Source organism: Eschrichtius robustus, chromosome 9 (genome assembly GCF_028021215.1).
Source record: "Eschrichtius robustus isolate mEscRob2 chromosome 9, mEscRob2.pri, whole genome shotgun sequence".
Lineage (NCBI taxonomy): Eukaryota > Metazoa > Chordata > Mammalia > Artiodactyla > Eschrichtiidae > Eschrichtius > Eschrichtius robustus.
Genome location: NC_090832.1, coordinates 121,292,312 through 121,319,593, shown reverse-complemented (window position 1 = coordinate 121,319,593; position 27,282 = coordinate 121,292,312).

Below are 27,282 nucleotides of genomic sequence, written 5' to 3'. Positions count from 1 at the left end.
GAAACAAATAACTAGCAAGACATTTCTTATTCCTTATTACTAAAAGTAAATTATTGATATTACCTATTGACTCAATTTGAAATAATTCAACAAATACTTTCTAAACACCAACTAGGTAAATTGCCATTGAGTAAGGTGCTTAGAAAATAACAAAGATAATTGAAAATGAGCCCTTCCTTCTCTGGGCTTACAGTTTAGAGTAAGAGGTAAGACATAAACACAAATACATTGCACAGGGGTAAATGCTTACAGAGAGTTATATGTGCTTTGTAAATATATGGCAGGAAAAATTTTAGTGCTGCCCATTGAGATCTAATTAGAGTATATCTATTAGGAAATTTTTAGCAAAGAATGTTCAAGGCAAAATGAACATTTTTGGAACTGACAGAAGAACATCAGAGTATGTTCAGACAGTAATGAGAACACCAATACAACAAAAGCACTGAATCCCTAAAGAGCTCCAAGAAATATACCTGGAACTAAGACTGGGTTTTAGGGTGGGATGGAATACAAAGGGTCTTTTTTTTTAAATTTAATTTATTTATTTTTTGGCTATGTTGGTTCTTCATTGTTGTGCGTGGGCTTTCTCTAGTTGCTGTGAGCAGGGGCTACTCTTCGTTGCAATGGCCAGGCTTCACGTTGCGGTGGCTTCTCTTCTTGCGGAGCACGGGCTCTAGGCACGTGGGCTTCAGTAGTTGTGGCATATGGGCTCATTCGTTGTGGCTCGCGGGCTCTAGCGCGCAGGCTCAGTAGTTGGGGCGCACGGGCTTAGTTGCTCCGCGGCATGTGGGATCTTCCCGGACCAGGGATCAAACCCATGTCCCCTGCATTGGCAGGCGGATTCTTAACCACTGCGCCACCAGGGAAGTCCCCAAAGGGTCTTAAATGTCAAACATTAGCAATTCATCGGAAATACCTGTAGAGAGAACTAAAATGATTAGACATTCAAAAAGTCTTCAGTAAGGCTGTGAAAGATGGTTGAACTGGGGGTGTGACTTACAGGCGGGATTAGGAGACAATTTAACAGCCTAGGCTAGTCCTCCTCAAATCTTCTTAAATGTGTATTCGTATCAAAAAGAAACTTTTTCCCCAGTTCCCAGTAGATGTATGTGTATACATTTATATTTTTATTGACTTCTTATGTAACCGTAAAAACATTTACAGAATTAGAAAGGGGATGAGAAAAAGTTAAGTAGAAATAGAAGTTCTATTATTTTCTTCTTGGAATCTCAGTGGAGCATCTGATACCACTTGGGATATGTGCTGGAGGCAATAAGACATTAAGATGATGAAACTTAGAAACAGTGAAGTAGAAAGAAGGTGAAGTGTGCATTGTTATCATTCCTTAACTCTGTTATACAGAGGAGAAGACCTGGGTCAGCCTGCTTCTAATTTCTGGGAAATTGACTTTTTTTTTAATCTCATAAAATTTTAGATTTAAATGAGACTTCAATAAGTGTGACCCCTGATGGCTTGGCCTGGAAACCTTCGAGTCTTTTCAGAGATAAAACAACTTTTATTGCAATTATGTTCAAAGACAGATGGGAGTAGAGAGATTTCATCATCTCCAGTCATGTTTAAACATTATAATATGAGATCAAATACTTGTGGCCTTAGCTTCCTTGGGAATGAATGACTGTTAGGTTAGCAGGAACGAGCCACATGTCAGAGCAGTAGGAAACTTATTTTGTCACCAGTGTAAGCCTGTGAAGAGTCTGTGGAAGGGTATATTGAGTTTGCATGATATCCAGAGAATCAAAGAGAAATTGATCAAAGTTAAAAATAAGTTTTGAAAAGTCTTTTCCCATGGTTGAAACAGAGCACAGTAGTGAGTTTAATACAGTAGAGATATCACAAATCACCATAGGAGTGGAATCATTGAATAATTGGGTATGTGAAAGTTCAATTTTATATGATAATTCCAAATTATTTTTCAGTATAATTTTAGCAACACATTTTCCCCTGATGCAAATAGTTTTTTTATTTTTTATTAATGTATTAAAAAAATTTTTTTAATCTTTTTACAGTAGGTCCTTAAAGAAAAGATAGGGCATAGGGAAAAATCTTGTGAAGAGATATGTCTAGGAATGTTTAATGAAGGACAATTCATAACAAGAAAAACTGGAAACAAACCAAATTCCCATCATCTAGATTATGGGTAAAGTATATCTGCACTATGGAATATTACACAGCAGAGAAAATGAAGAAACTATAGCTACAAGTTTTAAAACAGATTATTACATTTACTTGCTGTGTAAACGTAAGCAAGTAAATTGTCTTAAGCATTTTCCTTATCTATAAAATGGGAATCATATTATCTGTTTTGAAGGTTTTGTGCACTGAAATAATGCATGAGAAGTGTCAGAAACGTGTTTAACATAAAAATATGTTCATTATTTGCAAAAAAAAGTAGAGATACACCTTCCAAATGAATGTTCTCTTTTATGTCCCTTCAGCCATTTCCATACCCACCCCCCGAACCCCCAGTTTATGCGACTTCTCTGTAGGTAATCACTGATTAGAATCGCTAGGTATGATTCTTTAATACATCTCAAATTTCCTGCATATCCTCCCTAAAAACACTAAATTCATGCTACCTAAAGCATGAAAAGGCGAACATATATGAAACAATGATTTTAGGTCTTCGATGCTTTTCTTTTCTGGATATGTCAAATGTGCAAACTCTGCTTTACCGACCCAAATAACTGGCTTGGTATTTCAAAGTTTCTCATGGTGACTCAGGAAATTTTCAGTCCAAATACTTTCAAGGATGCTTCTAATTATTGGAGGAAACATTATGTGCTGAACTGATCTGTCTGACTGGTTATTTCTGTCTGAGAATGCTCACATGTTTATACCAGAATAAATAGAGTATGTTTATGAGATTATATAAATATTGTTAAAATCTTAACTAAAAAATACCTGTTTGACAAAGTCAGACATTGAAAGCCACATCATAAGGTCAGAAGGGTAAGAAGGTAAATACTTGGGGAAGTGGGGCAGAAAATATCACACTAAAAATCTTCAATTTTAAAATCTGACTTTATTCATCAAGTATAGTAACTAAATATAAAATTAACGTATAAAGTATAGGCGAAGAGGATGAAATGGATGTCACTAATTTAATGAGTGATGAACAATCTAATTGCAGGCACCTCCCCAGAGAATCCCCTCAACGTGTTCCTTCCCCTGTGTCAACCCAGCACTTTGGGACTCATCACTGGCCGTGGTACTTAGGGTCTGCCCAACCATGGGAAGAGAAACAGCTTTCTTAGTGAGGAAAAATGGCTGTTGAAACAAAGGGACCATGGAGTAAAGAACTGCAAAGCTCATCTCATGATCCAAATACCGCTGCCTGGCCCTAGTCCCATAGTGAAAGAGCAAGGTGCATGTATATATGCATGTGAGTACCTCTGTGTGTGCATGTAATATTGGGCTTGAAGAAATGGATTATGAGTTCAGAGTGAGGCCAGGGAGTGTAGGGAAGGCTTTGTTCTAAGTAAAAAAGTAGCCTTTTGAGTTAAAGTATTTCATGCAAGTTTATGTTTCAAGAATAATATACTGAGAAATTCTATATTGATTTGGATTAAATATGGAACTATTAATTTCATTAGCAAAGGGAACATATCAAAGGTATACTATGAAAAGCTGCATTTTGAAACTTGAAAAGTGGAGCAAAAGAATTTTACTCCACAGCAAATATATTCAAAAGCACAATGTTATAGTCATGTAGGGCATATTTTCTGTAGATTCCGAACTTTCAGCTGAAATAACTTTTTTCTTTCAGTGATGCAGAAACAATAAGAAGGTGTTTAATTGCTGCTACAAATAAGGCATTTACTGAATTTACAGTATTTAATTTTTTTTAAAAAAAGATAAAATCAAAGGAGAAGAATATGACTCACATAAATTTTTTACTTCCTCCAGCAAAGGTGTATATAAGCCAAAAACTACTGCTTTCATAGTAGCAAAGGGGAAAGAAAAGAGGAAACTGCAAATTTTAAAATTCTAAATCAATGGAATATGACACTCCTCTCTGCTTTATATACATATATTTTTTCTTTTCCCCTTCTAGCTACTCATTCTCAAGCCCTTTCAATGACTTTCAATGAGCTCATGGTCTTTTCCACACCTAATACCTTAAATGATGGTGTTCCTCAAGGTTTCACTCAGAACTCTTCTCTGTTTGGACCCCATACTCGGTTCATATTATCCATATCTATGTATGGCCATACATGCTGACTTCCAGTCTTTTATCTGTAGCTCATATTTCTTTATCAACTTTAGGATGATACTTCTGACTGCTTACCTTTCATCTTCACGTGGGCATCTCACACACTCACACACATATCCAAAACAAAACTCATTGCACACCCCCCCCCAAGACTGTTTCTCCTCATATAATCCGTATTTTGATCAATGGTCTCATCATTGATCCACATACCTATGCTATAAACTGAAGAGTTATTTTACTCTCCTTCCTTTGCCCTAATCTTTTACAGATAGTTAATTACTAATTTTAGTTGATTCTGCCTCTCTAACCTTTCCTGTAGTTTTCTCTGTTCCACTACTCTTACCTTTATTGCCTTAGTTCAGACATGTTCCATCTATGCCATAAAAAAGAAAAAGTAGACATAGTCTTATTTATAAAACACCCTCATGGAACACACAGAATGCACAATGAAAAAAACTTCACTGAAAATAGAATACTTAGAGTGAAAAGTAAAGAAACTCTCAGTCTTACTACTATCATAAATCTGCTCTGTTTTCCATTATGAAAAATATTACCATCCTTCATGTAACACAAGCCAGAAAGCTGTGTTATACTGTAAACCCCCCTCATTTTATTGTCATGTATTATCAAATGCCAAATGATATCAATATTATCTCCTACATATTCCACAAATGTTTATTTTTCTTCTTCTGCACTATCACCATTATGCTAGACAAATCTGTCATTACCTCTAGCCTGAATAATTGCAACATAACTTTATTTATCTCTGTCTATTCAGTGCATTCAATACAATCTATTAGCAACTTGGTAGAAAGAGTGATCCCATAAAATGCATTTATAGAGACATCTGGGTTGAGTCAGGATGGAGTGGCCACAGTTGGAATTGCTCTCCTGCTATTAACAACTATAAAAATATTCAGAATATAAGAAGCAACTAATTAAAGGGATTAGATACACCCAATAAATAGCACAGAAACTGGAGAAAGGGAAAGCACACAAGTGGAGCTGGCTTTCTTCCTGCCCGTAGTTTTCAAACCATATGTGGGGACATGAAGCCCAAGCTGAGAACATTGGTCTCAATGGATGAAAGAAATAGAATCTGAGTAGTAGAAAGTTAGATAGTGATTTGGGGCTGCTAAGGTTGCTAGAATTGGCAAGTCAGACCACTGGAAGCAGGGAGATGAAGGGAAAGAGCTCTGCAAATCTTCTTAGGAGCTTTATTCATGTCTGTGTCCAAATCCTTTCAACTAACCTTGCATCATTCCTGGGATGAAATGCACTTGGTCATGATTTATAATCCTGGTTTTTTTTGCTGGGGATGGAGGGAAAAGCCAGTGGATTTTTTTTACATTTTATTTTTTAATTAATAGACATTCATTTTAGAGCATTTTTAGATTTAGAGAAAAATTAAGCAGATACTACAGAGTTCCTATATCTCTCTGCCACTCCCAATTTCCCCTATTATTAATATCTTGCAGTAGTGTGGTACATTCTTTTGTTTGTTGTTGAAGTATAGTTGATTTATAACATTATATTAGTTTTAGGTATACAACATAGTAATTCAATATTTTAGAGGTTATATTCCATTTTAAGTTATTATAAAATACTGGCTATAATCCCTGTGCTCTACATTACATCATTGTATCTTATTTATTTTGTACATACTAGTTTGTAGTTCTTAATTCCCTACCTCTACTTTGCCCCTTCCCACAGACCCTTTCCCCTTGGTAACCACTAGCTTGTTCTCTGTATCTGTGAGTCTGTTTTTTTGTTGTTGTTTTTATCTTTATTTATTTATTTTTTAGATTCCATAGATAAGTGAAAACATGCTGTATTTGCCTTTCTCTGTCAGACTTATTTCACTAAGCATAATAGCCTCCAGGTCCATCTGTGTTTGTTCTTGCAAATGTCAAAATGTCCTTCTGCTTTAATAGCTGTATATATATATATATATATATATATGTATATATGTATATGTATATGTATATATACACATACACACAATTACTTCTTTATCCATTCATCTGTTGATGGACACTAAAGTTGCTTCCATAACTTGGCAATTGTAAATAATGCTGCTATGAACATTGGAGTGCATATGCTTTTCAAATTAGTGTTTTCCTTTTCTTTGGGTATATACCCTAGAGTAGAATTGCTGGGTCATATGGTAGTTCTATTTTTAGTTTTTTGAGGAAACCCTGTACTGTTCTCCACAGTGGCTGCACCAATTGATGAACTAATATTGAACAATAACAAATGTCCATAGTGTACATAGAGTTCACTCTTTGTGTTGTACAGTTCTATGGCTTTTGACAAACGCATAATGTTATGCATATGCCATCAGAGAATTATTCTGAACCATTTTATAGATATACCCTTTCCAGAATACCATATAATTGGAATCACACTTTATGTGGCCTTTTCAGACTGCCTTTGTTCACTTAGCAATAAGTATTTAAAATTCTTCCATGTCTTTTTGTGGTTTGATAGCTCCTTCATTTATCTTGCTGAATAATAATCCATCGTATGGATATATGAGGTTTTGTTTATCCATTCACCTATTGAAGGGTTTGTTGGTTGCTTCCAGTTTTGGTCAATTATAAATAAGGCTGCAATAAACATGTGTGTGCAGGCTTTTGTGTAGACATAAATTTTCAACTCAGTTGGATAAACACTGAGTGTGATTGCTACATCATATATTTGTCAAGACTAAGTTGAGCTTTGTAAGAAACTTCCAAACTGACTTCCAAAGTGATGTGCAAAGGGAAGTGCAAAGTTACATTTTACATCCTCACCAGTAATGAATGAGAATTCCTGCTGCTCCTCAATCTGGTCAGCATTTGGTATTGTCAGTGTTTTGGATCTTAGCCATTTTAATCGGTATGCAGTGGTATTTCATTGTTTTAACTTGCAACTCCCTAATGTCATATTTTGTTTTATCTTATCATGAAACCAACTTTTGATTTTATTGAGTTTCTCTGTTTTTTTCCTATTTTATTCTTTTCTTCTCTAACCTTTCATTTATCTTTCTGTGTCTCATGTTTTATTTGCTTTTCTTTTCCTAGCTTTTTGATGTGAAAGCTTCAATGATTGATTTTGGATCTTTTTTTCTTCCTAATACAAATGTTTAAAGCTCTAAATCTCCATATGTTGAATTTTTGTTTTCATTCAGTTCAAAATATTTTCTAATTTGCATCTTGATTTTTTCTTTGACTCATGACTATTTAGAAGTACATTGTCTAATTTCCAATTGTTTGCCAATTTCTTTTTTGTTTATGACTACTTTTGATTCTTAAATTAATTCAATTTGGTTAGAGAACATACTTTGTATTATTTCAGTCTTTTTAAATTTATGGAAATTTGTCTTATGGCCTAGAACATGGTCTATTCTGGATGATGGGAGCATCTCCAGCCAAGATGGCTACAGGCTCCTATAATCTTTAGTTGGAGTTCTGTTAGCTTTTCTTGTATACTTCTTATTGTTGCTTACCTTGATCTATTTCTAGATCCATGAAATTATTTTTATTTTGTTTTGTAGTTTTGTACTTTACTTGATAGGGGGAAGGATTTGTTAGATTCTTCATGCCACCAGAGCCAGAAGTTGTCGCTTGGTGAAGCTCATTTCTATATGAGTAGAGTGTATAAACTCAACCTTTGTTCTCTATGGAGAATAGTAAATCATAGTAATAATCATAACCCCAAGATGCTTGGCATTTTGGCACAATATTATTCTATAATAACAAATTCAACAGCTTACTTTGTCCTTTGATTCTTTAGGGATACTCTGACTGAAATTAAGTCTTCTACTTTATGTGTTCTCTTTAGGACTTATACTATGGATCACAAATTAAATGTTAATTGCATTCATGGATTTGGCTCCATCCACAGTTTGAGAAAAAAAAATCTTTTTTACAGAACTACGAGTTCTTAATTCCACAGGCTTTGCTCTTCTCAACTGTGTAAGAGCCATTTTTTACAATAGCATTTCCTAAAGATGCTGCAAGAAATGCTGCTCCAGTAAGGACTCTGTTAAAACAAAAGTTTCATATTCAAGTATATTTGGAAAATGCTGCACAGTGTATTGTATTCTTGGGATTTAAAAATTTGCATTAGCATACTGAAGTCATTGAGAAGCCTGGGAATAATGAGACTTGTTTAACATTTCTTAATCATTACTTGTTATGATTAAGCAACCATCTGCAAGAGTTTGACCATAAACACATCCCCTGGCATCATGGATCCTGGTGCACGTGACTCTCAAGACTGTATTTTCATTATTTAAAAGTCTGTGGTCAAACTCCTAGAGGAAAACATAGGCAGAGCACTCTATGGCATAAATCACAGCAAGATCCTTTTTGACCCACCTCCTAGAGAAATGGAAATAAAAAAAATAAATAAACAAATGGGACCTAATGAAACTTAAAAGCTTTTGCACAGCAAAGGAAAACATAAATAAGACAAAAAGACAACCCTCAGAACGGGAGAAAATATTTGCAAATGAAGCAAGTGACAAAGGATTAATCTCCAAAATTTACAAACAGCTCATGCAGGTCAATATCCAAAAAACAAACAACCCAATCCAAAAATGGGCAGAAGACCTAAATAGACATTTCTCCAAAGAAGATATACAGATTGCCAACAAACACATGAAAGAATGCTCAACATCATTAATCATTAGAGAAATGCAAATCAAAACTACAATAAGATATCATGTCACACCGGTCAGAATGGCCATCATCAAAAAATCTACAAACAATAAATGCTGGAGAGGGTGTGGAGAAAAGGGAACCCTCTTGCACTGTTGGTGGGAATGTAAATGGATACAGCCACTACGGAGAACAGTATGGAGGTTCCTTGAAAAACTAAAAATAGAACTACCATACGACCCAGCAATCCCACTACTGGGCATATACCCTGAGAAAACCATAACTCAAAAAGAGCCATGTACCACAATGTTCATTGCAGCTCTATTTACAATAGCCAGGACATGAAAGCAACCTAAGTGTCCATCATCGGATGAATGGATAAAGAAGATGTGGCACATATATACAATGGAATATTACTCAGCCATAAAAAGAAACGAAATTGAGTTATTTGTAGTGAGGTGGATGGAGTTAGAGTCTGTCATACAGAGTGAAGTAAGTCAGAAAGAGAAAAACAAATACAGTATGCTAACACGTATATATGGAATCTAAGGGGAAAAAAAAAAGGTCATGAAGAACCTAGTGGTAAGACGGGAATAAAGACACAGACCTACTAGAGAATGGACGTGAGGATATGGGGAGGGGGAAGGGTAAGCTGGCACGAAGTGAGAGAGTGGCATGGACATATATACACTACCAAACGTAAAATAGATAGCTAGTGGGAAGCAGCTGCATAGCACAGGGAGATCAGCTCGGTGCTTTGTGACCACCTAGAGGGGTGGGATAGGGAGGGTGCGAGGGAGGGAGACACAAGAGGGAAGAGATATGTGGATATATGTATATGTATAACTGATTCGCTTTGTTATAAAGCAGAAACTAACACACCGTTGTAAAGCAATTATACTCCAATAAAGATGTTAAAAAAAAAAAAAGAAAAAAGCCTGTGACCTTTGTGAAAATGTTCTTCCTTGCCCGTATTGCATTATTGATTTGTTTCACATTTAAAGGAAAACACTAAACAATTGTATTTGTTAGCAAGAGAAAATGCCTATTAAAGATTCGGTTTAGCTTTGACTAGCTTGATAGGATACTGATAACTTTAAAGGCAAAACAGAATACAACAGAGGCTATCTTTGCTTTTCTCCCCTAAGACATCATTAGGCTTCATTCAATTATTGTAAAACTGTACAAAGTGAATTTTAGAGTTATGTTTCTAGTATTGAGTACTAGTATTGAGGCAAAGTAATATTTTCAAGTAGAAAATTTAATGTTAGCCACAAATAATTCCTACTTCTTCAACTCTCTGCAGATTCCAGTTGGAGAGTCTTGAAAACAAAATTTTTTTTTTTTTTTTTTTTGTCAAAATGACAGAGTTCAGATTCACCTCTTCTTTTCTTTGGAAAAGTGGTGTTACATGAACAGTATTCTTTTCTGAATACAATTCACTAGTATAGCATGGTTTACACATGATGAAAGTTAAAATAAGGATACAAAATGTTTTATGCACTTGAGATATATAGATTTAATTTCGTTAACTCAATAGTGCTTATTCAGGGAGTTGTTTTAAAGTTCTATTTAAAATATGACTTGGGGTAAATATTTGCTGTGTCTTCACAGCAAATGACAAATTAATTTTTATGTGGTTTAACTTATTTGAAAAAGTCTCTTGAGGTAATATGTAGACTTTAGGATTACAAGACACACACACACACACACACACACACACACACTAATAGGGAGATTGAAATCGATTGTTAAAGTAATGGTTTGGGATTCCCAAACTAATACTAATCTATATAGCATCTTTGTTTGGATTGAAAAAAAGTGACCTTTCCCGAAAGTAATTTTATTTTCTGTATCCAAGCCCTACACTTCTTTATTTTGTGAGTATATTTTGGAGATTGACTGATATCTTTAATGCTAATAGAGATGTTTGTATTCATTTTGTAGTTAGTCAGTTTTGATTACTTAATTTTTTTTCTAGAAGATGTGTCATTCTTCCTAATTCTATTAAGTTTAGTAAGTTTTCTTTTTCTAACTTTTAACACGAGCACTTAGCTCATTTATGGTTAGTCATTTTGTGTTCTAACATGTTGTATTCTAGGCGGTACATTTCTCCCTAAATACCTCCTGATTAACAGAATCCCATGGGTTTTATAACAAACTGCTTTTGTTGTAGGGCAGTTTCAAACGTTTCCTAAATTTCAATTCAAATTTAGTTTCTGATCCGTGAAATAAATATTTATTTATTTTGTTACCAAATGTATAATTTCAGTTCTCTTCTTGTTTTCTTTTTATGACAATATGATTATGAAACAAGGTTTATGTGCCAATTCTTAGCTATTCAAAACTTTTTATGGCAATTTAATAAATGCATCATATATGCTTCCAAATAAATTGTATTCTGTACTTATTGGCTGCAGTGTTGTATATGTGTACATTAGATCATGCTTCTTATTTGTGCAGTAGATCTTTTTATATATTTTGAGAGGGTTTTTTTGTTTTTTGTGTTGTTTTGTTTTTGTTTTTGTATTTTGGTCAGCTTAATCTATCAGCTTCTGAGGGGAGTATGTTAAAATCCCCCAATCTGCCTACTAATTTTTCCACTTCTTATTCTGTTTTTGCTTTATAAATGTTAAGACTTTGTACACAAGCTTAGGATTGTTACATCCTTACATGAATTTATCCTTATATTATCTCATATGATTAAATAATTACCTCAAAAATGCTTTGGGGGGCATAGAGCCAGTTTGAGTAGATATTAATATTACTAAGCCATATTCTTGCTATTCTTTTTAGTATTGGTAGTAGTTGCATTTTCTACTTAATATGCACAGAGGTATACTGTTAAACGTTTAAAAACTGGCTCTCTGAAACAAAATCTCTAATTTGTAACATTTGCTTATTTCCCTGGTGTAAATACTCTCTGTGTGGCATAACGCAAGCAATCAACATGAAAGAACTGAAGCCGAGGTGAAGACTTGCGCACAGCAGCTCTGGAGAGCTCTTGAGAGACTTTGTAACCTGGCTCTAGCACATTACTGACAATACATTTTCTTTGCTTCTTTTTTCTCCTTTCCTTCCTTGTATTGGATTGACCAGATTTTCTTTATTCTCTTCTTTTTCCTTTACTGGAATGGAAGTTATACCTTTTATGTTATTAACTCTGTGATTACCCTTGAATTTTTTGCCATGCAGATTGATTTAAAAACTAATCAATATCTCTTATCTTCTTGAATACTCTAAGGTATCTTAGGTTGCTTTAGTTCTAATCCCTTTTCCCTACTTTCATGTCATTCCTGTCTTGTATTTTAGTTCATGCTTTTTAAGCCTCTCCAAATTAGTCAAAATATCATTATTTAAGAATTTGAAGCTATGTTTTCCAGTGCCTCCTTGAGTTGTCATTATCATGTATATAGCAGCTGTTTTTAAACTGTGTTCTGTGGTTCCCATCGAGATCATAAAGGTGTCCTAGGGGCTGCTGATGTGGATGTGAGAGAGGCCAGATAGGCAGTATTCAAAGTTTCCACCTCAGTTCTAAACACCTGCCTCTTTTTGGCTGTTTTATTCCTAATACTCTTTTTTTCAACTGAGATATAAGGAAAATACAATAAAAATCATAAATGTTTGTCTAGAGTTTGAGCAAACGTATGTACACCCATGTAACCACTACCCTGTAAAGGATAAAACCATCATTCAGCACCTGAAACACACACACATACACACACAGCTGAACTTTCTGCTTTCTTCAGGTGGGGGAGCTATGTTGGTCAGGCACTGCCTCTAAGCAGAGCAGAATGCAGTCTCCCATAGCATGTTTGGGAAGCATGACGTTCAATAATTAACTTCACTGCAGTTCAGACATGTGAATGATTTACCATTACTGTAGGCGGATAAGACTGTTGGTGACTGGCTAGCACTCAAAATCATGTTCAGTGGAATGAGCCTCTTCCTGATGGGCTGCCTTTCAGAAGTGAAGGGCTTTTCTGTTTGGTTGGCTTGCATAACCATGTTTACTGGAGTGAGTTGTCATTGGTTGATTAAGTACATTTCAAACTGGCTCTAGGGGTTAATTTTTACGATGACTAAAAGGCTGTCATTTATTTATTGAGGAAGTTAAAAATGAGTTCTGATTGCTCTTATTACCATGGCAACAGAAGATCAGTTTTTTGGTTTGCTTTTTTCTACAATGCAGGACATTTTCTCTTCATAGTTCTTTTTGGTTCTTTCACAGCCAACTGGAGTAAAGCCCATCATGAATTGCTCAGCTCTTCCCCGTTGTAGTTGATTCTCCTTGAAGACGAGGTTTGTTTCCAGATCTCCTTTAAGATGAAGTTTGTTTGTGCAGGTATGATTTTTGGTTAGATTATTGATCAGCATGATTATATATTCTGCTGTTGTCTTTGAGCTGTTTGTTGAATCACCTATCAGGACAGAAACTGCATACAAACATTTAAGTTTATGGACAACAGATATTAAACAACTGTGAGAAAAACAAAAATAACTATGGGATGGAAAGGCACTGTAGAAATAATCCAGGGTTTTTCTAGGTTGCCCAAGAAAGCAGATCCCAATGACTCTCTGAGTCTACTTTAGGTAGCCAGGTTGGCTTTTTCATTTAGATATAGATTGATTCATTTTATGAGTAGTGTTAATTCAGATACAATAGGATAAGTTAGTAACAGCACAGATTTTCCCTGAGTAGCTAAAAGAAAATCCTATGTTGTCCAATGATTTATATAAGGAATTTAAACTTATTTTTGTGCTATATTACTTATTAACAATATTCAAATTATAGAACAGACTTTTTATGCCTACCTCGAATTGCCTAACTACTCTGTGGTCTGTTCCACTAGTTATTATTTCTCTACAAAGAACTTCACAACTTTGGGATCTTTATAAATCTGAAGGCCAACAGAAGATATTCAGGAGTCATCCACTTGGGGAAGCCTAACTAATAGCCTTGCAGAACAAAAAACTGTGGTTCTGTGTGAACACTGAAAAGCATTGATTTTCACACAAGATGAAGAACACAGGCGCTTCCTGAGAGAAGTGAACAACTTTTGTGAAGCTGTAAGTATATTGTTTTTAAGGTGTTGTTAAGACAAACAGTCATTTTGGCATCCCCAAAATGTCTTATCCCCTTTTTCTGGTGCCCTAAACTTGCATTATCTACAAGAGATTAATTATTAGTAAAGTCAGTGTAACATACCTTAACTTAGTTTTTTTTCAAATTAGGTGGCCAGCAATCACTTGGAAGAGCTATTAGAGTGTTATGGTGGTAATTGGTTCTAGTATATTTTAAAAATAAGCAAGTTTATATTATTATAAGAGGAACATGGTAGGAAAAATCAGAAGTGTATAAACTTGTAAGGAAAAAGATACAAATAAAAGGATAATAAAAGTGTGCAAAGGAAAGTGTAACAATCAGTGGTTTCAGGTATTTTGGTGGTGTTGATTGTACGTTCCATCCTGTCCATTGCCATTATTTATTCTGAGGATCTTGGGTTAGCCATAGACTTTTGTGGGGTTTTCTGAAGATCTTCCACTATTAGGACTTAATTAGTATAACTTACCAATTCCAGTTAAAATGCTTTCTGTTATTCTAGAGGTTTCACAGTAATGAAGACAGTGAATATTTTTGAGCAGGGGGCAAATCCTTGCAGAATTCATGAATAACTGCTGGTAAAATGGCCCCCTTTTACTGAATAGAATGGTTAGAATGTTCTACATTGGGAATAGGGTATTCAGTCTTTTAGCTACAATCTGTACTGTGGTTGCTTTAACAAGGGAGTATTTCAACCCTCCAGAAAATAAGCATACTATTATTTGTGCATATTCATCACCCAGAGGGAAGTCATTTTATAAAATTCAGTTAAAAATGCTCAAATGTTCTCTCAGAGCACGGTTCCAGTCTATGCCTTGCTTTTACACTTTTTCCCAGAATTATGTTACCTGTGGATGAGGCTATATTTTGTTATCTGTAAATATTTTATCCATCAGTGTTTAATATTGTGGACATTTTCCCCTTACTGTGATGGATCGGATCATCTGGTGGAGAATTTTGACAAGTGTTCATTTCAAGTTTCATCGGATGCTACCTCGTGAGCATCCTGGCTTTGCCAGATCTTAGCCACGTGGGTCTTCCAATATGATGGCTCCATCTGTTTCTTTTCATAATTTAGAAAACAAATTTAGGGTACCTAGGATGGAATATCTGAACCCCTCCTTGGATTTGACAAGTTCCATGGGAGGTTTCCGCGAAAGGACTTCAGTCAGAGCAGACTTTTTAGCAGAATGGTCGGCTAAAGCATCTCCTCTATGTGCTGTTTTCATTGTATTCTTCCTTTAGGACGGTGTTTTTGTTTGCTTTGTTTTTCATGTAGACCCTTTTGTTCTGATTATATTTATTCACAGCTGTTATCATTATTTTTAGTTACTTGACATGTCCTAGAGAGGGCCACCACTGAGTGACCCGAATAGATTTGACTTCTGGTAAAGAATGGATCTTACAAGATGGAATAGACTAACTGTTGTATGTGAACGTGGTATTTCTTCATTTAATTAAAAAAAAAAAAAAAAGCCAGCCATCACAATTAGCATAACAAGAACAAAAACAGCAAACCAGGATTTGTTTAAAAATGTCCAAGTGGTATGTTCTTGTTATGGAAACTGATAGAATTCAGAAACCAATCAGGAGATTCTCCTGCATTGGAGAGGGTAAAGGAATTGCTGAAATGATCTTATACCAGTCCAGGTGGAACCATCATATTTAAGGGGAATTAAAGTATGATATATGAACATTTCTTTTACTAATTTAAAGACTGTAAATGCTCTAAAATTAAATATGCCAAAGTTTAGGGAACTAATAATTTAACCCAGAAAGTATGCAGAGAACAAATATAAACACACGGGTTTTGGAAGAATATATATATATATATATATATACACACATATATATATATATACGTATACACTTCATTGAAAATGACATCCTAATATGCTCAATATAAATTGTAGAAAGGTCCCCATTGTCTTCTTTTTGTCAAAAATCTCTAGAACATAAAGTAAACAATAATGATATTCTCCTTATAATGAGCTCACAAATCCTCACAAAGATATATACAAGCATACACACATATACAGTGTTTTGATAATTCTGAGAAATATTTCCTTATTTTGTTGTTAGTTGGGAAAAAATATTTTCTACAGTTAATTCACATCTCATGGAACTGTAAAGAATTTTTCATATCATGGAGAGATGTAGCATGCACCTGCAGTACTTAGCCCATGTATTTGCATGAATCTTTTCCCTCTACAGGAATATTAATAAATACACAGATCTCTCTAACAAAACCACTGTAAATCTGTTTTCTAACACTAGTAAATTTTATATTTTAAATTGTTAGTCTTAAACTAAGATGATTACATATATGTATGATAACATTGTACACTTTAAACTTGACACAGCTTGTTTTTTTTGATATCTCATATTATTTACCCTTCTCCCCCAAACAAAACCAAAATATAAACAACAACACATAAACAAAAGCTAAACTGTTATGGCGCTTTGTGGAAATAATACTATCCTCTTTTTCTTTATAGTTAGAATAATTATCATAATTTGTAATGCAGGGATTATTCTATCTTATAAAGCCCATATCTTCATGAATAATATATAAATAGTTCTAATACTTTCACTGCAAAATAAGTCCTTCAGAAATCAGTAGCAATGATTACTTAGTGTCAAAATGTGTTAATAAAAACAATATGGCCATATCATATAAGAAAATTTTTTAAGTTCTCAAACATCTAGCTCAAGGTTTCAGGACATTTTACCCTTGAACCCTTGGTGTCATGGTGAAAATATGAAAAGATCCATAAGCGGGGCTGTGCTGACCCAGGTGGGTGTGGGTGAGTGTGACGTGGCAGTCCTCCACTGGGGAGCACAGTGTGAAAAGCACTAGTTCAAAAGGTTCAAGCTTTCAGCTAAAAAGGTAATGCTGCAAGAGTGAAGTAGTGTTAGCAAAAGTTACAGAGCCTGGAAATTATTGCAGAAGCATCTGGAATTCATTAGAGGATCTTCAAATTTTCAGTAGCTTATGAATTATGTGAAGGGAATTGAGGTAGAGGAGGGAGATGAATTTAAAAGGAATGGCTTTTCCTTTGCACCGTTAGAGTTAATTCATCATAAAACAGTGTTAAATTTACACAGCAAAATTTGGAGACCAAGATCTTTAAACTGTAAACTTAAAATCGTGATTTGTGTTAGAGAGTTCCAGAGTCCTCCCAAAAAAATTCAACAAGGGATTTATTATCCCTGATGAGTTCCTTTACTTGAAATTGCTTCTCAAATTACTTAGAATGCTACCAATTGCTTAGTGCAGCACGGGTTAGGTAATTTGGATTTTAGCTCAGAGATCAAGGTGGAAAAGGGCCCTAGAGAGCATTGCTGGCATCTGAGAGGGCAGGACAGGGGCAGGAGATGGCAGCGCAGGGCAGTGTCAGGAAGAGAGAGTCCAGATAAGATGTCACCTCAGCAGAGCACTAGGTCAGACCTCAATGGAGTTTGAATTTTGTATTCAAGAAGTGTGCCCTTGGTGCTATTTCTTACTTGTTTCATATCGGTAAAATAAAATGGGGATGATAATTGTAGAAGACTTGTAGGGTTCTATCGTGAAGACAGAAGACAGAACAGTGTGAGGTATCACTTCTGGTATGGCTATTACCCAAAAGGAAGGCAGAAAGACTGAAATAGGGCTGGAGGGCATTGGAGATACATTTCACTCACTTTGCAATTTTGTTTGAGTCTGACTCCCCAAAGAAGAAATATTTGGGAATTCTGTTTTCTAATATCAAATGCAATGGGGAAGGATGCACAATAATATGGAACTGATCTAGTAAAGTTTGTGGTGGACAATCCCCCAACTTGAAGGTAATTGGGAAAACAAAAGAAAAACAAGATCAAAAGTCAATTCAAAGAAATCAGAAGAACTGAGTGCTTTTGGTGGAAAAAAAGCACCCCCCACTAAGACATCTGTAGCATTTTAGTTTGGCAGTGGGGGTTTGGGGGGTTTTTTTTGGTCTTTTTTGGCATGGTAGAGGTGTCATTCTATTGTCCACTAGCTTCTGTTTTTTTCTGTTGCTATCAGTCTTGGTTTTGCTCTGATTTATTGTTATCTGGTAGCTTATAAGATTTTATCTTTTTTTTTTTTTTTTATTTAGCATTTTTACTATGATGCATCTAAGTAGGATTTACTTTTGATTTATCCTGCTTAAGGTTCCTAACCCTTCTTGAATTTCTGGCCTAATTCCTTCTGTCCATTTTGAAGTACTCTGATCCACTGTCTCTTCAAATAATGCTTCTTCCTTCAAACTCTTTCTCACTTCTGGAACTCCAACTACATGAATGACCTTTTTCTGATGATCTTTTCACTATGTTTCATTTTTCCTTAATTCCCTTGTATATATTTTCCATTAATTACTTTCCGTGTTTCAGTCCAAATATTTTCTATTGACATACCCTCAAGTTCACTAATTCTTTTTTTTAGCTGTGTCTTATCAGCTGTGATAAATTGGATTGTCTGAATTCATTTATATTTATTATCTGGTCTTTCTCTTTGTCCTGTTCCTTGGTATAATTGGTGATTTTTAAATTGAATGTTCGACATTGTGCATTAAAATGTCTTGGTCGGGAGATCAGCTCGATGCTTTGTGAAGACCTAGAGGGGTGGGATAGGGAGGGTGGGAAGGAGGCTCAAGAGGGAGGGGATATGGGGATGTATGTATGCATATAGCTGAGTCACTTTGTTGTACAGCAGAAACTAACACAACATTGTAAAGCAATTATACTCTAAAAAATTTGTGAAAAAAATAAATAAACAAATAAAAAACAAAATGTCCTGGTTGCCTCAGCACCTCCTGAGTAATTTCAAGGAACTTTAGCAATCTGACTGTCAGGTTCTTGATTCCTAATTTTGCAAATAACAAAGTAACACAAATGTCAGAAAGCCTTTTTATATATTAATGCCTCTCCATTACATATTACATTATATGTACATATTAATACATTATTATTCTACATTAAATTTATTTCTGTCCCTGGTGACACAAGTATTTTCCCCTTATTAAAAACCACCTTCTATTACATACCATTTATCACTCTTTTTATGAAAGTTTACTGTAGCCAAAAAAAAAAAAACACACAAACAAACAATAATTTAAATTTGGGAAGAAGGAACTGATACTTCACTTATACCTCATAGGTTTTACAAGCTTATCAGTTTACACTGCAGACCTCTTTTCCCCATTTCCTTTGTTTTTATGATTCTTTCACTGTCCCAGGGGTATCATGTACAGATACAAAGAAGATTAACAATGTCTTTTTACCTTTCATATTCTTCAAAATCTTATAACATTGTGAGTTTGGGCTCCTTTCTATGTCTACTGTATTCAATGAATCAGAAAATTAGACTTTAAAATTACACTTTCTCTTTCTGGCTAGTGTCATTCTTATGCTTGTCAGAAGAGAACATTCTTTTAAAGCCAGATTTCCCACGAAAAAAAGATAGATTGACTTCACGGACAAATGCATCCTGGTAACATGTATGCCTGAGGAAATCATGTAAGAAACAGTTATGTCAGCCTGCTTAGAGTTAAAAAGAAACGGTATTTGATACACTCTCACATTAATATGAATACTAGGTGTCTAACCCTCAAATGCTGTTTGCTTAAGGTGTTTTGCAGAAGGGCTTGACATCAAAAAGAACATCTGGAGAACAGCAAACCAGAGGGATGTACGCAAGGTAAGCAGGCCATCTCAGGCCTAAGGATTTGGGATGTGATTATCTCAATTCAAAACATTCCAGGGGACTGTGTTCCCCTCTTCTAACTCTCCCCATCGTGGCTAGTACAGACCTAGGGTCAAAATCCTAACAAAGAATCTACAAAGTCATAGGCCTCCAGAACTGATTTCCTCCCTGCTGGACTGAATTTCAATTATCTCACCACCACTGTAGGAGTGCAGTTTTCCAACTAACATTTCACTGAGAATGCCAGGGGACTACAGGGGAGAGGGGAGGATGGAGAGCCATCTTGATCCTTTATCACTTAAAAAAATGCACAGACAAAGATGAAAGTAGTTTGACACTTATAATCCCTTGAGAAGACGGAGGACCTGGCTGTCAACTTAAATACCACTTGAGAGCACACAAAACAAATGAAAGGAAGTCGAAAGGTACACCAGACATGCTGTTCTTGAAGCACAAAAACAAAGGTTGGCATGGAGAAAGGCCAGCTCACAAGACAGCAGAGATAAGGTTTGAGACCTGGGAGCATCAGAGCAGATTTAAAACATCTGAATTTCCAGAATAACTGACTATGAGGTTGTTATGGCTCCTTATGTCTTTGGTGCCCTTTCCTGCTCTTTCTTTGGAAGGAAACATATAGCTCAAGCCCTACAGGAGCTCTCTCAGCACATAGCAGTGGTTAAAATTATGAAATGTGAAGTCAGACAGACCAGAGTTCAATTCCCAGCTGCCACTTGCTAGACTCAATGAACTGGATCAATGGGCTCAACCATCCTGAATCCTAATTTCTTTATGGGTAACTTCCTACCCTACAGGAGTATTATATCTGTTAGCAATGGGCAGAACTAAGCCTTGTGGGTAATTCTATAGACATGTTAAAGAGATATTTGAAAAATCAACTTTGTGCTTTTGGGATGGATATTACGAAATATGGGCTGGCTGACCTTGAGGAGCAATCTTTCAGACCATGCCTGGGTTAGAAGACATCATTTTGCTGCATTACCATGGGTGTAGGAATGAGGGCAGCATATTTGAATTTGTCCCTATAACAAGATTCTAGGGTAAGCCCTGTATAAGCAGGAGAACCATTCCTATGCATTTTACAATACATGTTATCATGGGAACATGTATTAAACATGATAACAAAATTATCACCTTGAACAAAGATTTGTTGTTACCTGCTATGTTCAGGGCAATGGCTTAGGTACTGGGAATTCAGTCCTCTTCAAGGTCAGCCAAGAGATGCATACCTAAATAGCACTGAATTACACCATACCTCCCCCCTGCACATATACACAAAGAATTGTTACTGAATTATGTTTAGGTGTGGTAACATCAGCTTTATTGACAGTGTTATTAAAAAAGATCCCTAAGAAATTTGTTGAATTGTGAGAACGCTGTTGATTAAATCACAAAGAGTTCTCTTTACACAGCCTCAAGATAAAATTCTGCCTGATCCTAGTTTAAAGAATAGTTGTAATTCTCTTAAGAAATTGATTTGTTTTTTATCCAGGGGATATTGCGACTCTTGTTAAGTGAAAAGGATTCTTTGCAACTGGTTTATGGAAAAGCACTAAACTATGGCCCAATCATGGTAAATCTGTAGGTCACAATAATATTCATTTTAACATCATATTGTTATAATTTAAGTAATTTTGAAAATTTCCTGAAATATTTTCTGAAACATCAAAAGGTACAAATAAGTACCCAATTAACTGGTTTTGAGCCATTTTCACATTGCCTGAGAGAGAGGATGGCTGGTCCTTTCGCTGAGTTAAAGGAAGTGGTATCTATAGATGAGAGTCACACTGAAGAGAACATTTTGTGCCCTCTTACATACAACTATAAGGTTGGACTAAATATTTTATGACAAATTTCATTCTAAATTTAAAAGTCAGTTTGAAAGAAATTTTTATATCTCTAGCAAAATAATTGGTACCACTTTAACATACGACTTCCCCCTAAAAATATACAGAGTCACACACACACACAAATACAAAAAAAATAGTGTATCAGCACTCAGATATGTACAGAATACTTTAAAATGTTAAAAATATACAAGAAGCCTTGATAAGAGTCAGGCCCAAGTGATAGTATTAATTATAATTAAGTAGACTAAATAAAGTAATTCCATGTATAATAAAGTTGAAACTCAGAGAACAATAAAAAGAAAAATGCAAATAATAGTTTTGAAAATACAAAGTACATTCACAAATTTTTACAAAAAGTTTTCTTTTATTGTCCCTATACCTAAGCTCCTATATGATGGTTTTTAAGTAATAATAGACAGTAGAAACTCCTGGGGAAAGGCTTCTGATTCAAGATGCCACACTTAGCTCATCTATTTACCTCTTCTTTTTCCCAGAACCACAGTAAAATGATCATAAGATAATATAAAATGGTTTACATGCCAATAGTCATGAAGAAAATAGAAGGGGGTTAACAGCAGACACAGAGTCCAGTACATTTCTAGGAGACGTTTTATAATAGGTAGAATAATGGCCCACAATGATGTCCACACTTTAATCCCCAGAACCTGTGGATATGTTACCTTACATGGCAAAAGGTATTTTGCCAATATGATTAAGGTTACAGATCTTGAGATAAGAGACTACTCTGGATTATTCAGGTAGGCCCAATCTAATCCCATGAGTCCTTGAAAGCAAAGAACTTTTCTTGGCTTTGGACAGAGACAGAAGTGGGGCTGGGAGGAGGGTGCAGGGCTGGAGAGAAAAATGCAACACTGCTGGTTTTGAAGATGTAAGAAGGGGGTCATGAGCCAACAAACACAAGCAGCCTCTAGAAGCTGGAAAAAGCAAGGAAACGGATTATCCTCTCAAGCTTTCAGAAAGGAAGTGACACCCTAGTGACACCTTGATTTTAGTCCTGTGAGATGTGCAATGGACTTCTGGCATCTAGAACTGTAAAATAACACATTTGTGCTGTTTTAAGCTACTGTCTTCAGGGTAATTTGTCATAACTACAATAGAAAACTAATATATACCTAATGCAGGGATACTGGTTGATGAAGCAGGACAAAGAAAGGTGTGATCCAGCATTTGCCAGCATGGGACAATGGCCAAAGAGGAAAAGAAAGAAGAAATATGAAGCTTTAGAAGATCAATAAAATGTCTCGATATCAAACATGAAGTTCCACAAAGATGACATAGGAAACACAAGACAGGAAGTAGCAAAGAAATAATGTAAGTGAGGTTCCCAGAATTAAGTGAGGACAAAAGTCTTCAGATTAAAAGGGTCCACCAGTTGCCCAGTTCATGAATCACTGAATGAAGACCTACTACCAGATACATCACTGTGAAATGTCTGAGTCAGTTCAGGAATAAGAAATGATGCTAAACATTTAGAAAAGAAGATAAATGACCTTTAGAAAGTAGAGAAAATACGGTTGTCAAGGACAAGCAACATCAAATATTGAAGGTCAATGGACAAATACACTCAAAGCCTTGAGGGAAATTATTTTCATGAATTTTGTACAAAAGCCAAACTATCAATTAAACGTGGTGACACACAAACCTCAGGCTGAAGATTAATCTGACAAGTTTTTTCATGCACATTTTCTTAGGAAGTCCAGGAAAATGGAGCAGTGAACCAAGGAACGAAAGATCTAGGTCAGTGGCACCAACTCAGAAAGCAAAAGCAGCTGCTGGACCACAGCTCAGTCACAGGCTGGCAGAGCAAAAGACCCGGCAGCCCAGCCTGACCTGGAAGAAGGAGGCCTCCAAAAGGTAGCCTTCGGGAAAGAAGGGGTTAGATTCCAAATCCACCCATGCCTTATCACCTCCGTCACCCCGTCTCCTACACACCATCGCCATCTCAAGTCTGAACTAGTGCAGAAGCCTCTTAAATGCTCCCTGCCTCTAGTGCCCCCATATATTCTAAATATAACATCCAGAGCTATCTTTTGTTTAACCATTTTTTAAATTGAAGTATAGTTAATTTACAATGCTCTATTAGTTTCAGGTATAGAGCAAAGTGATTCAATTATACATATAACTGAAGTTACATATAACTGAAGAGTCAGGGGCAGCTCCACTCGTTGTGGTCTTCCCTCCAGGACCTGGCTGGTGGAGCGGCCTGTCTGCAATATGCCAGATAAAGGCGTTCTTGACTTTTTTTTCCTGCTGTGGACTCCAGGCAGTTTTGTGAAGCTTACGGACCCTTCCCAGAACAATATTTTTAAACATAATAAAATCACATTAAACTATATTTAAGTTAAAAATATATATATTGTATGTATGTATAATTTTCCATTATATATGTATATATGCATATATATAATTTTCCATTATAGGTTACTACAGGATATTGAATATATTTCCCTGTGCTATACAGTAGGTCCTTGTTGTTTATCTATTTTATATACAGTAGTGTGACTATGTTAAACCCAAATTCTTAATGTCTCCCCCCACATCCACCGCTATCCCCTTTGGTAACCATAGGTTTGTTTTCTATGTCTGTGAGTCTATTTCTGTTTTGTAAATAAGTTCATTTATATCATTTTTTTAAATTCCACATATAAGTGACATCATATGATATTTGCCTTTCTCTGTTTGACTTATTTCATTTGATTTCGCATCTCTAGGTCATTCCATGCTGCTGCAAATGGCATTATTCATTCTTCATTATTCATTCATTATTTCATTCTTTTTTATGGCTGTGTAATATTCCATTGTGCATATATACCACATCTTCTTTATCCATTCATCTGTTGATACACACATAGGTTGCTTCTATGTCTTGGCTATCGTTAAGAGTGCTGCTATGAATGTTGGGGTGCATTTATCTTCTCTATTTAAAGTTTTCATTTTTTTCAGATATGTAGCCAGGAGTGGGATTGCTGGATCATATGATAGCTCTGTTTTTAGTATTTTAAGGAACCTCCATACTGTTCTCCACAGTGGGTGCACCAATTTACATTCCCACCAACAGTGTAGGAGGGTTTCCTTTTCTCCACACCCTCTGCAGCATTTATTACTTGTAGACATTTTAATGATGTCCATTCTGACCCGTGTGAGGTGGTACCTCTGTGTAGTTTTGATTTGCATTTATGTAATAATTAGCAGTGTTGAGCTTCTTTTCATGGGCCTATTGGCCATCTATATGTCTTCTTCGGAAAAATGTTTTTTTAGGTCTTCTGCCCATTTTTTGATTGGGTTATTTGTGTTTGTTTGATATTAAGCTGTATGAGCTGTTTGTACATTTTGGAAATTAATCCTTTGTCGGTAGCAACATTTGCAAATATTTTCTGCCAGTCTGTAGGTTGTCTTTTCCTTTTCTTGATGGTTTCCCAGAGCTATCTTTTTGACACATCCAACTGAACATGTTACTCATGCTCGAAACCCAATGGCTTCCCATCATACTTAGAACAAAATTCTGTTCTTTGGCCCACAAGCATCTAACAGGTTTGGCCACTGGCTGACACCCACTCTAATTTTATTTCTTGTCATTGTTACCTTTCTCACATTTTTCTCAATAGTAATGTCCTTTTGGGGTTCATCCAACATGACAAGCAATTCTTACCTCAGTACCATCACCCTTGATTTTTTTTTTAACAAATTGATTGGAGTATAATTGCTTCACTATGGTGTCTTAGATTCTGCTTTATAACAAAGTGAATCACCTATGCATATACATATATCCGCATATCTCCTCCCTCTTGCGTCTCCCTCCCACCCTCCCTATCCCACCCCTCTAGGCGGTTACAAAGCACCGAGCTGATCTCCCTGGGCTATGCAGCTGCTTCCCACTAGCTATCTATTTTACATTTGGGAGTATATATATGTCCATGCCACTCTCTCACTTCGCCCCAGCTTACCCTTCCCACTCCCTGCGTCTTCAAGTCCATTCTCTACATCTGTGTCTTCATTCCTGTCCTGCCCCTAGGTTCTTCAGAACCTTTTTGTTTTTTTTGATTGCATATATATGTGTTAACATACGGTATTTGTTTTTCTCGTTCTGACTTACTTCACTCTGGATGACAGCCTCTAGGTCCATCCACCTCACTACAAATAACTCAATTGCGTTTCTTTTTATGGCTGAGTAATATTCCATTGTATATATGTGCCAAAACTTCTTTATCCATTCATCTGTCGATGGACACTTAGGTTGCTTCCATGCCCTGGCTACTGTAAATAGTGCTGCAGTGAACATTGATGTACATGACTCTTTTTGAATTATGGTTTTCTCAGGGTATATACCCAGTAGTGGGATTGCTGGGTCCTATGGTAGTTCTATTTTTAGTACTTTAAGAAACATCCATACTGTTCTCCATAGTGGCTATCTCAATTTACATTCCCACCAACAGTGCAAGAGCATTCCCTTTTCTCCACACCCTCTCCAGCATTTATTGTTTGTAGATTTTTTTTCTTTATTGAAGTATAATTGCTTCACAATGATGTGTTAGTTTCTGCTTTATAACAAAGTGAATCAGCTATACATATACATATATCCCCATATCTCCTCCCTCCCACATCTCCCTCCCTCCCACGCTCCCCATCCCACCCCCCCAGGCGGTCACAAAGCACCAAGCTGATCTCCCTGTGCTATGTGGCTGCTTCCCACTAGCTATCTATTTTACATTTGGTAGTGCATATATGTCCATGACACTCTCTCACCCTGTCACATCTCACCCCTCCCCCTCCCCATATCCTCAAGTCCATCTTTAGTAGGTCTGTGTCTTTATTCCCATATTGCCACTAGGTTCTTCATGTCCCTTTTTTTTTTTTCCCTTAGATTCCATATATATGTGTTAGCATACTGTATTTGTTTTCCTCTTTCTGACTTACTTCACTCTGTATGACAGACTCTAACTCCATCCACCTCATTACAAATACCTCCATTTCATTTCTATTTATGGCTGAGTAATATTCCATTGTATATATGTGCCACATCTTCTTTATCCATTCATCCGATGATGGACACTTTGGTTGCTTCCATGTCCTGGCTATTGTAAATAGAGCTGCAATGAACATTGTGGTACATGACTCTTTTTGAATTCTGGTTTTCTCAGGGTATATGCCCAGTAGTGGGATTGCTGGGTCGTATGGTAGTTCTATTTTTAGTTTTTTAAGGAACCTCCATACTGTTCTCCATAGTGGCTGTATCCATTTACATTCCCACCAACAGTGCAAGAGGGTTCCCTTTTCTCCACACCCTCTCCAGCATTTATTGTTTGTAGATTTTTTGATGATGGCCATTCTGACCAGTGTGAGATGATACCTCATTGTAGTTTTGATTTGCATTTCTCTAATGATTAATGATGTTGAGCATTCTTTCATGTGTCTATTGGCCATCTGTATATCTTCTTTGGAGAAATGTCTGTTTAGGTCTTCTGACCATTTTTGGATTGGGTTGTTTGTTTTTTTGTTATTGAGCTGCATGAGCTGCTTGTAAATCTTGGAGATTAATCCTTTGTCAGTTGCTTCATTTGCAAATATTTTCTCCCATTCTGAGGGTTGTCTTTTTGTCTTGTTTATGGCTTCCTTTGCTGTGCAAAAGCTTTTAAGTTTCATTAGGTCCCATTTGTTTATTTGTGTTTTTATTTCCATTTCTCTAGGCGGTGGGTCAAAAAGGATCT